Genomic DNA, 15110 nt, shown 5'->3' with positions numbered 1-15110 from the left:
AATTTCCATATGAGAAATTAATCAGTTGAGAATGATAATCCCCAACTCATTGCTATGAAATAGGCCATAGAGCATTTAACAAATGCTGTCAAAAGGTTGGAATGAAATCACACTATCCTTCCTCCTTTGGTTGATACCAAGGTGGAACCGTCTACAAGAGAGCGGCTTAGACGACCTCTTACTAGAAGAAATTTGTACTTCTCAAGAAGAAAATCATCCAAAAGTTAAACTGATGAAGTCATGAGTCCTTTCCAACCAAAAAAGGAGCTACCAAAAAACCTGAAAGTGTGTTTGACCGACTAGACACGCAACGCTTGTTAGCACCTAGATGAGAACAAAACCAACCTAATAAAAAACAATCCTCAAAAAGGGATGAGCCTGAAATGAGCGGCTTTGAGAAAGCATATTGCCGATACGGAGGCCAAACATAAAGGTGCCATTGAAGAATATCTAATTGCCATTATCCCTTCATAGAAGATATACTTGCCTAACCATTATATGAGAAGCTAAAAATGTCACAACTCATGGGATATGAAGGAGAATGAGATCCCATCAACCATTTGGAAAAATACACATCATGGATGAAGTTGTAAGTAGCAGCAATGCCATAATGTGCATGGCTTTTCCCTTAACATTAAGGGATAAAGCTTGAAGATGGTTTAGGAAACTACATCAAAGGTATATAAGAAGCTAGATCGACCTAGTTACTGCCTTTCTAGCCCAGGTCATGGGTTCCAAGGCAAACTATGCCCAAAGAACGCTTAATGAACATTAAGTAGGGACAAAGCGAATCACTCAAGGATTACCTCAATAAGTTCAACAAGAAATCTATGGAGGTGGAAAAGATTTTAGATATGTCGCCCTTGTTGCAGTTTTGTTTGGACTAAAGGCCTAGGACAAGATTCTAGTAGTTTTTGCACGAAGATAGACCAAAGACTTATCTTGAATCCTAAACTGAGCTGAAAAACATACGAGTGTTGAGGAACGAGCCTCATATCATGAGGACGAAAAGGAGGATTCTCATGACCCATCTCATATAAAGGACAAAAAAGCAGACAAAGGTCTTATGCCTGAAAGAAAGAAAGAAAGATCGAAGGGAGAGAAAATGACCTCAACCCTACCCAGAGAGGTTTCAAGAGGATAACCTCTTGAAATACCACCTTGAAATGAGGTTTTACGCAAGTATGAGATAAAGAGGTCTTTCACAAGTCTCCCCTTCAAAAGAAAAACTCGATAAGATCAATTAGAGCAAATACTGTAGATATCATAGGTCGGTTAGGTACAATACAAACGAATTAGGGATTTGAAAAAATGAGTAGAATCCTTAATCCGACGAGGTCAACTGCGAGAATTCGTTGCCAAACTATTAGAGACAACGAAATATCCTTCTAAGCAACCACCACATTCCTATCAGCAGGGGACATCCCAACCAGTTCTTCCCGCTCCACGTGCTCAAAATCCTCCATATAGGGCTGAGTTCAGAATGCTGATAGGTAGAAAAAAATACATGGAAAGTTCTAAAAAGAAATGCCGCAGACAAGCTGGGGATGTACACATCTGGAAAAACTATAAAGTTAGATAACCTAAGACAAAACCTTCTGTAACATCGTACACTGCATGGTTCAGATTTTCAAAAGAAGACTTTCAAGGAACACTGCAAAATCTAAGTAATGCTTTGGTAATCACCATGACGTCTCTAAGTTTGAATACATCAAACTCTGGTGGATAATAGAATCTCAATTAATATCTTATATTCCAAAACTCTAGAACAAATGGGAATTCCAGAGTGATATCCCCAATCTTACCGCAGAAGGTTACAAGGTATCACAGATGATCTCGTTGAAGCATAGTGCCAAATTGCCTTGATCATAGATTTGTAAGACGTTTCCTATTGAAGAAGAACTATTCCTAACTTTGTGGCAGTGGACCTACCATCCAGTTACAACACCATATTAGGCAGATTGATATTTCATGAGTTGAAGGCAGCTATTTCTCTATCATTACTGTCTGAATTTTTCCACTCCGGATAGGCTGGGAATACTGCGTAGACGCCAAGGAAGCCCTGTTGAAGAGACCCATAATAGCCTACCTAATTGAGATAAGTATCATAAAGAAACATTGTAAAAGACCTGGAGAGGATCACTTGTCATTTGACGAAAATGGAGCAGACCTGCATCCCTATCTAAATGTATTGATTGTGGCCCTACCTATAGCTAGCATCTCTATTCCCAAAGCTCTGGTGGATACGGGCAGCACCTTTAACATTATGTATACTAATACACTTAAATGGATGGAAATCCCACTATATTTTTCCTTCACTCATATTCAAATGTGGTTCGAGGATTGAACAAAGCCATAAGCAGACCAAAAGAAAGATCAAACTTGCTTTTAAGGTCAGAAAAACTCATAACCGAGCTAAAATCAATGTGGAATTTGTAGTGTTTGACTTCACCTCACTCTATGATGCAATCATAGGATAACCCCTCCTGTTTGACGTTAGAGAGAGATGCTCTCAACTCTAGTGAGAGAAAGTCCCACTTTGAGTGCCTTGTCTTGGATTCAGTTTATCTTCTCATTTTCATGTGTTTTTAGTTTGATTTTTACTCTTCATTGGTGAAAATCGAATTATTACATTTTGATTCTGTTTATGGACTACTCCTTGTGAGTATTGGTTTTCTTTCAGCTGCCATTTCCATCCTCTACAAACCTCCACAAACGGGTTCTGTTTTGGCCAGGTAAGTTTCATTCAGTTTCGGGTTCATCACTCCCTGCTGGTTGGTTAATTTCTGGTTCTTCCCTGGTGCTATTTTGTTTGTGGTCTTGCTGGTCGACTGGGGCCACCTCTGGTCCTTAAGACCCCAGCTGGGTTCATTTGGTTTCAGCTTTGGTGCATTGCTGTTCGAATTTTTGCTGTTGCTGGAGTTTCTGTTTTATTTTGCTAGCTCAACTTGGTTGTTGGTGCATCTTTCTTGCTAGAATACCTGGAATTTTTGTGTATTATTAAGTCTTGTTGCTGGAGGGGTTTACACGTTTGTATTTTTCTGGGTTTATTTCTGTTTGGACACTTCATAGTTACTGTCCAATTTTGGAGTGCTGTTCGATTTCTTCCTGGACACTTGTTTCTTGGTTTTTAGCTCAGTTGGCATCCTCATTGTGACTACCCTTTTTGCTTGAGTTTTGAGCTGCATTTTCTGCTTGCTGGCCATGCTTATCTTCTCCTTCTCCAGTTGGATTTTCTGTCCAGTTTTGGACCTTTTTTCTTGCTGGGTATTCAGTTCACTCATTGGTATTGCAAGGAGTTCATTGCTGTTCGTTCAGTTAGGGGCTTGCAGAGTTGTTTTCTTCAGCTCAGTGGACTGTGTTCTTGGTGTTCATCATGGCTATGGTGTTGTATGTATTGTGTAAGCAACACGCATGTGACTTTTGATTGATTTTTGAATTTGGTCAGACCCTTCACCAAACTTCCTGCCCCGTTCAGTGTACTCCCTGTTGCAGCCTCTTTTTTATCTATTTTTTGCTATTTTGGTGCAACAATTTCAGAGGGTTGGTGGCTGACCCGTTTGACCTCTCGTTTGGGCCGGGTTTGTTGGTTTTGTTGGGCGGGTTTACTGATTGTTTGGTCCGTGTTTCTCCAGCTCCTTTGTTGTGGACTGCATTGGGTTTCTTATTCTTATTTGCTAGACAGTCTCTGGATTTTGCATTGGGCCGTTCCACTTGCTTGCTGGGCATTTTGGCTGTTTTCATTTCACCTATTGTGGGCTGGTCGGATCTTGGGCTGTTCTTTGGTCCAGTTCCTTTTATTTGCTGGACAATGGGCTCTATTATTTTGTTGATTGCTGGATTTCTGGGCCGGTATTTAAATTTCTTCTGGGCTGCACGGTTTTCTTCTGCATTGCTTCTTGGGCTGGAAGGTTGCTTTGGGTCTATTTCTCTAGGCCTTTTATCTCTGTTGGGCCGTTTTTTGCTGGGATTATTCGGTCTACTTATTGGGCTGGTCCTTCTCCCTCTTGCTGGGCCAGTTATTTTAAGTATTTGTTGGACTTCTCTTCTTCTTTCATTAGGCCTCTTCTGGACAGTTTTGTGGGACCTTAATTAATTCTGTTGGGCCTCCAGTTTCGTTCACTCTTGGGCCATTGGCATTGTTGCCTTCTTGCTGGTCGGGTATCTTGTTGGTTGTTTCTGACGTCAACTCATTTCTTGGCCGGGTGAGTATTTTTCTGCCGGTTTAGTAGTTTCATTTTGATATCAAATTTTGATTGCTTGGTAAATACTTTCTGCCTTGGCTATCTTCTGGATTTCTTTGCTTTAATTTCTGCTGGAATTCTGGAATCTTTCTGTGGGCCGGTTTATGCCTCTACCATTTTGACGTCAACCTTTTATTGCTGGGTGATTATTTTCTGGCTGTGATTAATTACTTGGGCAGCTTACTATGGTTTTTATTTTCTTTGAATCATGGGTAAGAACAAGGCTAAAAGTGGACGTCTCCCTCTTATTATTAAACCTATTCGACAGCCTCTTGTTGAGGACATTGTTGTTGCATCCCCATCGAAGGTTGTAACGGGGGAGCATAAGGTGACAAATATGCCTTCACCGAGCGTTTCTTTAACTCTTGGTGAGGAGGATACGGAATCTGACCAATCTGATTTTGAATCAAATTCGGTTAAAGTAATGAACAACAATGCTGAAAATGTAAAGAGTGTTGATGGAGGTATCGGGGAAGAAACGCCATGGGTAAATCTTTTTAAAGATAACTGAAAATTAGATGAAAAATCATGCTTAAACCTTTCCTTAATCAATTGGATGAGGTTGTTTTGGAGGAGTGTGATGAGGATAATATCGAAAATTCTTGGGGGTTTGGATTGGTTGGATACTTCGCCGGGAGGTTCCCGGGTAAGGTGGCTTTACTCAAACTTTGTGATTCTTGGAAAGTTAACTACAAATACTACGTTCATGCTAGTGGATGGTTAGTTTTCAAGTTTGAAACCGATAGCGAAAGACTTAGTGTGTTGCATGGAGGGCCATACTTGGTCTATGGTAGACCACTCATGATTAAAAGCATGCCACGTTATTTTGACTTCAACGATAAGGATGTTAGTACTATGCCGGTATGGATTAACATGCTGGGTCTACCTTTGGAGTTTTGGAACTCGAATGCCTTAGGAAAAATTGTTTCTAAGGTGGGGAAACCTATTTCCATGGACAAGGTTACGGCTACAAGGGGTTGGCTCTCTTTTGCTAGAGCACTTGTGGAAGTAGAGCATCCATTGAGCTTATTCGGGAGGTCAAGATTAGACTTCCAAATGGTGTCATGAGGGAGCAAGAAATTGTTTATGAACATGAACCAAAGTTTTGTGGTTCATGTAAAGTGTTCGGTCACTCCACTTCCGGGTGCAATAACAATAAAAATGAAGGGGTGAAAGGAAAAGGGAAAATTGCTGTTTCAAACCAAAGGAAAAACGTGCAGGCTGGTAAATCAGCACCAAATGGCCAGAAAAGTCATGATATGGGTACGGATATGCACAAACAAACTGAGGAAAATGTCCCTACAGTTTTACTTGGAAAAAATGGGCAGAATTCTGAGCAAAAATCTGGGCAGAATTCGGTCCAAAAGGAGCAGAATTCTGGAGATGTTAGTGTAGACTGTGTGGTCGACCAGATGGGGGATGAACCGGGACAGATTGAGGCCCCATTTGAGAAGGTGGTTGCTAGGAAAAAGCGGCCTGTTGAAGGAAAAAAATCTGCCCATGTTGGGGCATCAAAGAATGGGGCAGATTTATCCTTAAACCTTCCTCCAGTAGATTCAAGTACAGTATAAAATGAAACGCTCAAGTGCAAGATTGATGAGCAAAGTAAACCGGTTTCCAAAGTTGCTAAGAAGAGGGGTTCCTCCCTTGCTTCTTCATCATGAAGATAGCATCTTGGAACATTAGGGGTATGAATCCACCCCTCAAACAAAATGGGATTCGAGAGTTCCTAAAGCTCCATAGCATTGATATCATGGCTATTTTGGAAACGAAGGTGGGAGACCGTAAGTTGATGAGAATTTTAAGGAACAAGTTCAATGGCTTTATGCATGTAAACAACTTTGGTACTCATAGAGGTGGACGTATATTGATTTTGTAGAATCCATCCAAAGTCATTTTGGATGTGATGGAGGTTCATCCACAAATCATACATTGCAAAGCTACATGCAACGTAACTTCTCTTGATTTTCTTATTAGTTTTGTATATGGGTTTCATACTATGGTAAACCAAAGGCCTCTTTGGAATACCGTTATGGAGCTTAATGAAAATGTTTCTTTACCTTGGTTGATTGTGGGAGATTTCAACAATGTGCTAAAGTTTGATGAGAGATGCAATGGGTCGGATGTGACCCCGTACGAAATCAAAGATCTCGAATCTTGTTGCCTCAATGTGGGTCTCTCGGATGTCTGGTCTATTGGTTGTTTTTACACATGGACGGATGGGACGAGGTGGAGTAAAATTGACAGGGCTATGGTGAATGATGTGTGGATACAAAAGGGGGTTGATGTGGAAGCAAATTTCCTCCTCTCTGGATGTCTCTCCGATCATTCCCCGTGCATTGTATCATTTCTTGATTGTAGGGGAAGAGGAAAAAGTCCCTTTAAGTTCTTTAACATGTGGACCAAGCATGTGGATTTCAATGACTTGGTTATGGTTTGCTGGAATTCTCACTTCCGAGGGAATAAACAATTCATTCTTTGCAAGAAGTTGAGCAAATTGAAGGGGGCTTTGAAAGTTCTTAACTCCAAGCATTTTGGGCATATTTCTAGTAGAGCATCCGAGGCAAAATGTGAGTTAGTTGCTGCCCAATTACAACTCCAAAATCAGCCTACTAATGCTGTTTTTCGGAACTTGGTAGCTAATATGAGGAAGAGAACCGTTGCATTATGTGAAGCCGAACGTAGTTTTTACTACCAAAAGACTAAATGTATTTTCCTCAAGGATAGTGACAAATGTACTAAATTCTTTCACTCCATTGTCAAAAGAAACTAGAAGAGAAATTTCATTGCTTCAATTCTTAAGGGTGACGGGAGTTATTCCACATCACAAGAGGAAGTGGCCACCGAATTTGTGCAATTTTACACCGACTTGCTGGGGAAAAAAGAGGCCGTTTGGCCTATTGAATTCAACATCCTTTCAAATGGTCCTTTGGTATCTTCGAAACAAGGGAATGATTTGATTCGGGACATCTCCTTGGATGAAATAAAGGAGGCTCTTTTTGGGATTGGAGATGATAAATCTCCCGGACCGGATGGGTACACTTCATGTTTCTTCAAGAATGCTTGGGGGTGTATTGAACGGGATTTTGTGGATGCTATTTTGGAATTCTTCTCATCGGGATCTATTCTCAAGCAAATAAACCATGCGGTTATTGCTTTGGTGCCAAAATCTACTCACGCACCTTGTGTGGGGGACTATAGACCGATTTCTTGTTGTAATGTCACATATAAGGTGATTGCAAAAATCCTTGCATCGAGGTTGAGGCCTATTTTGGGAGATATTGTAGACCAAGCTCAAGCCGCCTTTATTGAAGGAAGAAGTATGACGGAGAATATACATCTTGCTCAAGAACTTATGAGGCAATATAATAGGAAGAGAGTTGCCCCGAGATGTATTCTTAAAATTGACTTGAGGAAAGCCTATGACTCCATTAGTTGGGATTTTCTTCATGGTGTCCTTGAAGGATTGAAGTTTCCATCGACATTTATTACATGGATTATGGAGTGTGTTACCACTCCAACATACTCCGTTGCCTTGAATGGGAGTATGTATGGCTTCTTCAAAGGTGGAAAGGGTCTTAGGCAAGGTGATCCACTCTCTCCATTCCTATTTGTACTTTGCCTTGAATATTTTTCTCGAATGATGAAGGATGCTACTTTGGATAGTGATTTCAATTACCACCCCAAGTGTGGAGCCATTAAGTTGACACACTTGACTTTTGCCGATGATTTGATGCTTTTTGCTAGGGGTGATATTATGTCGGTTCAAATTATCATGAATTGCCTTCACAGGTTTGGTCTCTCTTCGGGTTTGAGTATTAATTTTCTAAAATCAAGCATCTACACGGCTGGTATTTATGGGTACGAGCTACAAAGAATCATGGAAATCTCAGATTTTTCGAAGGGGTCTATGCCTTTTCGTTATTTGGGTATCCCTCTTGCCGCGGAGAAGCTTAAAGTGAGCTCTTACGCTCCTTTCTTGGATAAATTTGCGGGTTATATTGGTGGTTGGAATTGCTTCCCCCTTTCTTATGCCGGCAAGGTTGAACTTATTAGGGCGGTGCTTCAAGGAGTGGAATGCTTTTGGCTCTCTATTTTTCCCATACCGGCTACAATTATTTCTAGAATTGTTAGCCTTTGTCGGACCTTTCTTTGGGGAACTAAAAAGCAACTTGTTGCATGGAAGGATATTTGCCTATCGAAGGAAGAAGGGGGTCTTGGATTGAAAGATCTAAAGAGTTGGAATTTAGCACTTTTAGCTAAATCCCTATGGAACATTCATACAAATAAGGAGACCCTTTGGATTAGGTGGATTCACCATGTTTACCTTAAGGGGAATAGCATTTGGGAGGTCCAGAAGAGGAAAGACCACTTGCCTTTGTTCAAAAAACTGCTAGAAATTCGGGACTTTCTGCTTCATAGAGGTGGAGCCGGGCAGATTTGTTGTTCTGGGCAGATAAACTGTTATGGGAAATTAAATCTGGATAATTCCTCAACTCCAAGTGATGTTTTTTGCTCTAATTCCATGGGAGTCCAGCCTCAAGTTAGGGGCCGAAATGGGCAGATTTATAGCAGACTTTTAGGCAGACAGACAGCTTTGTTCGGTAGGCAGTTTTTTGGTTTTTCAAGCTAAAATCTGGGCAAATTGGTTGGAGATAAATTCAATACGAAAATTGCCTATAATTTCTTTAGGCCTAAGGGAAATTTCAAGCCTTGGGGAGCCGAAGTTTGGAAACCGTGCATCACTCCGAAGCATGCTTTTATGCTTTGGTTAGGGGCCCAATCAAAGCTCCTAACCAAAGACAAATTGCTCTACTTGGACATCGATCGCAAGTGTATCTTTTGTGGAAGTTTTGAAGAGACTTGTGAGCATCTTTTCTTCAAGTGCTCTTTCACATCTTCATTATGGGGGAGTATTAGGAGATGGCTTGGCATCACAAGATCAATGACGACACTTGCTATGGCTCTTAAATGGTTGAAAAAGGAGGCTCGGGGCACTTCGTGGCTTAGCAAGGCGAAGAGAGTTGCTCTTGCTACCGCAGTGTACTATATTTGGTTGACGAGAAATAGGAAATTATTTGAAGACCTCTCATATGACTTGAATTCCATTGTGAGAAGGATCAAGCACACGTATACAAAGTCATGTTTACTTTGTATCTGGATGTCTTGATTCTTTATGAATCCTTGGCCATGGAGCTTTGATTTCTTTTGTATTAGCTTTCTACTGTCTTTGCCTGGGTATGCCAGTTGTTTATGTTTATGGACATTGATTCGCCCGGGTGTGCCCGGTGTACTTGTATTTGATTATGGACATTGTCTCGCCCGAGTATGCCCGGTGTATTTGTACATTGTACATTTTTTATCTATATATTTATATTTACCGATAAAAAAAAAAAAGATCCAAGTCAACCAAGATAACTACCCCCAAAAAAATCTCAAGATAGTCATAAATGTCCTAACCAATAAGATCTCTCGTGAAATTCCTACAAAATCCCGATATTTTTTTGCTTGGGGTCAAAAAGATATGGAAGGGATTGACCCCAAGGTTGCTTGTCATAGACTGAACATTGATCCTTCAATTTGACAAACATCAACGACGCCACAACTTGAATCTTGAAAGATACGAAGCTCTGAACAAAAAAGTACAAAAAATGTATAACTGTTACAATCGAATTCTTTTAGGTCAAAAATCAATAGTTGAATTGTCAAAGTCAAAGTCAAATAGGGACTAAAATGTAAGAAAGTATTTTATTGGGGTTATTTTATGATGAAATTTATATATATATAAAGGATTTAATACTTTATTATATAATATTTAGTATGGCTAAATGTTATATTATATGGAAGATGAGGGACTTACCTTGCAAAACCCCACAATTTTGACCATTTAAACCCAATTGCCATTAGTTTATATATATTTTGTAAGTATTATGTCCTAGGTACAATCAACTTTAGACATAAATACTTTTGATATACAATTAATGCAATTTAATGGCAGATCTATTATTTAATTAATATGCAATTAAATAAATAATAGAGTCAGCAGATTCAAATCTTCATAATTTGTTAATCACAAGGAGTTGTGATTGTGAGATACAAATTACATCTGATTGAATCTTAAATCATCCGTGATCGTTAGTAATAACGAGATATGGATATCGTTATTACGGATAGACCATCACGTGTGGCATTTCTTACTTGTGAAGTGAGTAGCTGATCTCACAAGTTAAAGTGTGGTGACGCTTAAATGAACACGTGGATGTTTTGTTATAGAACAAAACATTGGAGACCCACCGAGAGATTTCACATGAATAACTATCTGAGTGTCAGTGGTTAATCTCTAACGTTCGATAGTGGAATTGGTCTTTTGACTTGAGGTCGTCATGGTACCTTATAAGAGGACAGTCATACTTTGACGGTGTTGGATGTTGCTCTACAAAGGGCCACTAATACGACATCGTTCGGGTACGTCAAGAATCGTATGAAGGTTGTGATTGATCAATAAAGGATTCGTCGCTCTTAGATAGTAAGAGATTATGATCTCCGTTTCATTCAATTAAGTCGATGATGAAATCCTTGGCCAAGGTGTACTCATAAGTCGAAAATGAGTTTTCGACTTATATTGACTTAATAGAGGAGTGAAAGATATGATCGTTAATCGAGATTGACACACTTCCATATCTCGTAATTGATCGGATCATATTGACGAAGGGATTATAGTTTCACGGTAAACGAAAGAGTTTAGTTTTGTCATACCACGTGACATTTCTCGTCACATGTATTGCTCTGACACATTGTTAGATATCAATCTGAGACGACGAGTGTGAATTGATGATAAATTAAAAGGATGTTTTAATTTATCAATTTTGATCAGATTAAAATAATATTTCACATCATTAGGCATTGTAATCGGGAACTTAATGGGTCGCACAAAAAAGAGAATTGGAAGATTGCAATTTGTCAAGTAATTAATTTAACAATCGTTGGATAAATTAATTAATTGGGTTAGTTATTTATAGGCCCGAATTAATTAATTGAATTAATTAATTCACGGACCGTATTTAATTAAATGGATTAATTAAATATTGGACCGGACCAGGTCCGGCCTGTTTGGGCTTACATAAATACAAGGCTACGGTTTTCAATTCATATGGTTTTTCTCATAATTATTCTTGCTAGCACAAGAAGAGAAAACTCTGGTAGTTGCAATCTTATTCTTTATGTGGATCACCGTTGGAGGCTGAACAATTGGATAGCTATGGATGGCGAATCAAGATTGTTGGAACGAAAAGAAAAGCAAAAGGTTTGGAGAATTCTTCAAATGTACAATCTTTATCACGATTTCTATCTAAACACAAAGGGATCCTCGGTGGGAATCGAAATAATTTTAATTTTTCGTTGTGTATGTATAAGTAGATTCCCAACAGTGGTATCAGAGCCTACTTTGTGTTTGTTAGAGATTGTTTTGAATTTTTGGGCGTAATCAAAAGGTGTTTTTATTCGTTTCATTGTTTCTAGCAATTAATTCAATTTTCAAAATTAGTTTTGAATAGAATATTATTTTGGATTGGAATAAACAAAACAAAAAAAGAAGAAGGGTGGAATCTGAGCCGACACCACCGCCATCGTAGCAGCGGTGGGCAGCGCCGGGCGCTGCTACAATGGAAGCAGCGTCTGACTGCTTGTTGCAGCAGCGTGTGGCGCTGTTGTTGAGTGAAGAAGAAGCAGCGCCGGCTGCTGCTTACTGCAGTGCGCGGCACTGCAGCTAACGGGTGGCGCCGCCGCTGTCATGGGTAAGAGTGTGGGGCGGCGCCGGTTGTTGCCCTTGAAATTAGAAGGGGAAAAAAATTGGTGAATTTCCTAGGGTTTCATATTCGAATTGGAGACGGGGGCTTCAAGAGTAATTTGAGTTATTTGTGGTCCCCATCTGCAATTTCGATTTCAGGGGTCAAATTTCAAATAATAATAGACGGGGTTTTTTTTATAATTTGAGAAATTAGAGGCTCCTCCTTGCAATTATGATAAGGGGTCGTTTTGCAAATCTAAATATAGGGGCTTCTGTGCAATTTCAGAGTTTTGGGGGCCTTGCCATTAATTTGAAACTTGGGTCAAATTGCAAATTTCAAAATGGATTTTGAATTTGAATTTTAAACTGGTTTTTAAAATGTATTTTAATGGGTTTGACCCATAAATTTAATTTTGACCCAAAGTAAAAAAAAAAAATTAAAATTGACGAGTTTCAGTATTTTCGTTAAAATATGATTTTGACTCAAATATTAAACTTTGATCCCAAATTGAATTTTATTTTATTTAAGAATTCTATTCTAAATTAAAATGTTAATTCAATTTAAATTAGAGTTAGACTCTAATTTAATACTTAATTAAAATTTGATTTTAATTAATTATTCACCCGAATACATTCTTGAAATTAGAATTGGATTCTAATTTGACATTTAATTAAAATTTGTTTTTAATTAAATTGTCTCGCCCTAAATTTCTTCCTGAAATTAGAGTTGGGTTCTAATATGGTATTTAATTAAAATATGATTTTGATTAAATAAATTCGCCCTTAATTATTGGAATTAGAGTTAGACTCTAATTTTGTTATTTAATTAAAAATTTGATTTTAATTAAATTCAACCATCTTAAATTTTGAAATTAGAGTTTGACTCTAATTTGATTTTAATTAAATTATCCCGCCCTATAATTGTTGAATTAGAGTTAGACTCTAATTCAGTATTTAATTAAATTTTGATTTTAATTAAACATGCCCGCTAATTAAATAATTGATTAATATGATTAATTCAATTATTTAATTGTTCCGATCCATTTGTCTAAAAGAGTTTAGACAACTTAATTGCCAGAAACTTGAAACTAATTTGCATATAATATTAGATATTATATATACATACATTTATGTAATACATGTATTATTAGTGGACGATTATGGACTCGACCATATGGATGTGTTGAATGGTTAATTTTTATTCTTGTCGTTTTGTGGACCTGCGAGCTCTTAATTATTTTGGACCTGCGAGTCCGTTATTATTATTATTATTATTATTATTATTATTATTATTATTATTATTATTACTAGGGCCTGTGAATCCAATTCCATTTAGGCTTGCGTGCCAACTAGTATATGATACAGGTTGCAGCTGGACTAATTGAAGAAACAAAAAGAGGAGGAGACCATGAAGATGGTGCATTGATACTATCCAATGCTATACCCCTAGGAATTGACCAACTAGTCTTTCTTATGGCACGGGAAGATTAGATAGTAAATGTCCATAATCGTCCACACTATTATTGTTATGTTATAAATATGTTTATTTACATGGTAGATGTATAATAAAATATATAGCATTGGATAGTATCAATGCACCATCTTCATGGTCTCCTCCTCTTTTTGTACATGGTAGATGTATAATAAAATATATATGATTGTGTCGTTGTTGATGAGACCTTTGAATGCAAAATCCCTCCATAAATTATTAAGTCACATTTATAATCACCTTCCATCATTATAGTGAAAAATCAGAGTCTCAAATCATCTCAACTTGTTGAGTACACTCAAGGTTGATCCATTAGGGATATGTTTGACACTATAAAATATTTGATATTTCTGAATGACGGGTTTGACTTAACTAAAATTTATCTTTTGTTGAGTAAATTCAAGGAGATAAATTTTACAGGTATGTTAAGCTAACACATAAGATGCGTGAAAACAAAGAGTTGTCAGCTTAATGACCTGGAAGTTGTATGGAGATACAATTGATAATAGTATCTACCCAAATGTTATATTAAGACTTGTTGAGTACACTCAAGGTCTTAATATAATAGAGGAGATCCCAACCCACTAGGAGTCAAGTATGGACTCCATAAATTTATGTAAGAAGATCATAAATTTGTATTAAATAGTGGGAGCATAATTAATTTAATAAAAGTCCATGTTAAATTAATTGATGCATTTTATATATTATTCTTTTTCTTTTCATCATTTATATTTATTGAATCGTGAGTAACCATATGTATTTGAGAGGCATATTGGATGCCAACAACCAAATTAAATCTTCTTGATTTCCACTGCAATTTGAGAATTGTTTTTAAGTATGAGAAAGTTGGCTATCCTTAAGTAGCCATTTTCCAGAGACATATGGTGATAACTCGATTAAGGAAGAGGTGGCTGCTATAATAAACGCGGTGATGAAAATAGTACTGCAATGTATGTAATACCTGCAATTATGTCACCTGAGTTACAAAAACAACTTGAGAGTATAGATGTTAACACATAATTCTTCATTACAAAGAGTTGTATGATAATAATCATGTGTGGAAGGATATGAGACTTTCAAACAACTATACCGATGCAAAGTGACAAAAGAATTTTCAGTCAATTCTCATGTACTGAAGATGATTGACATGAGAAGTGTCTCAACTGAGTTCAATCATCAACTATGAATTAAGTATTGACTTAGCTCTGCAATCTCTATCATAGAGTTATTCATTCTAATTTTGAATTATGATATGAATAAGCTCGAATGTATACTCATTAAGTTGCTTGACATGCTTATGACTGTTAAGCCATTTTTCAAAGTTGGTAGTGGGAAAACCATTGATTCCTCTAAGGGTATTAAGAGGAAATCTAAAGGGACTTTGGGAAAGCACCCAATATGGTTAAGATAGTCTAAGCGAAGGACAATACTAAATCTAATGACCCTTGGTTTCATCATAGAATGAAAGGTCATTGGAAGGAATATTGCGTGGCTTACATCTACTTCACGAGTTTCTTAGGTATTTGATACTAGATGTAGATCTCATATTTATACAAATATGGAGAAACTAAATAAGAAGTAGACCATTGCA

Source organism: Olea europaea, unplaced genomic scaffold (assembly GCF_002742605.1).
Source record: "Olea europaea var. sylvestris unplaced genomic scaffold, O_europaea_v1 scaffold1306, whole genome shotgun sequence".
Taxonomy (NCBI): Eukaryota; Viridiplantae; Streptophyta; class Magnoliopsida; order Lamiales; family Oleaceae; genus Olea; species Olea europaea.
Note: the sequence above shows the minus strand (reverse complement) of the source record.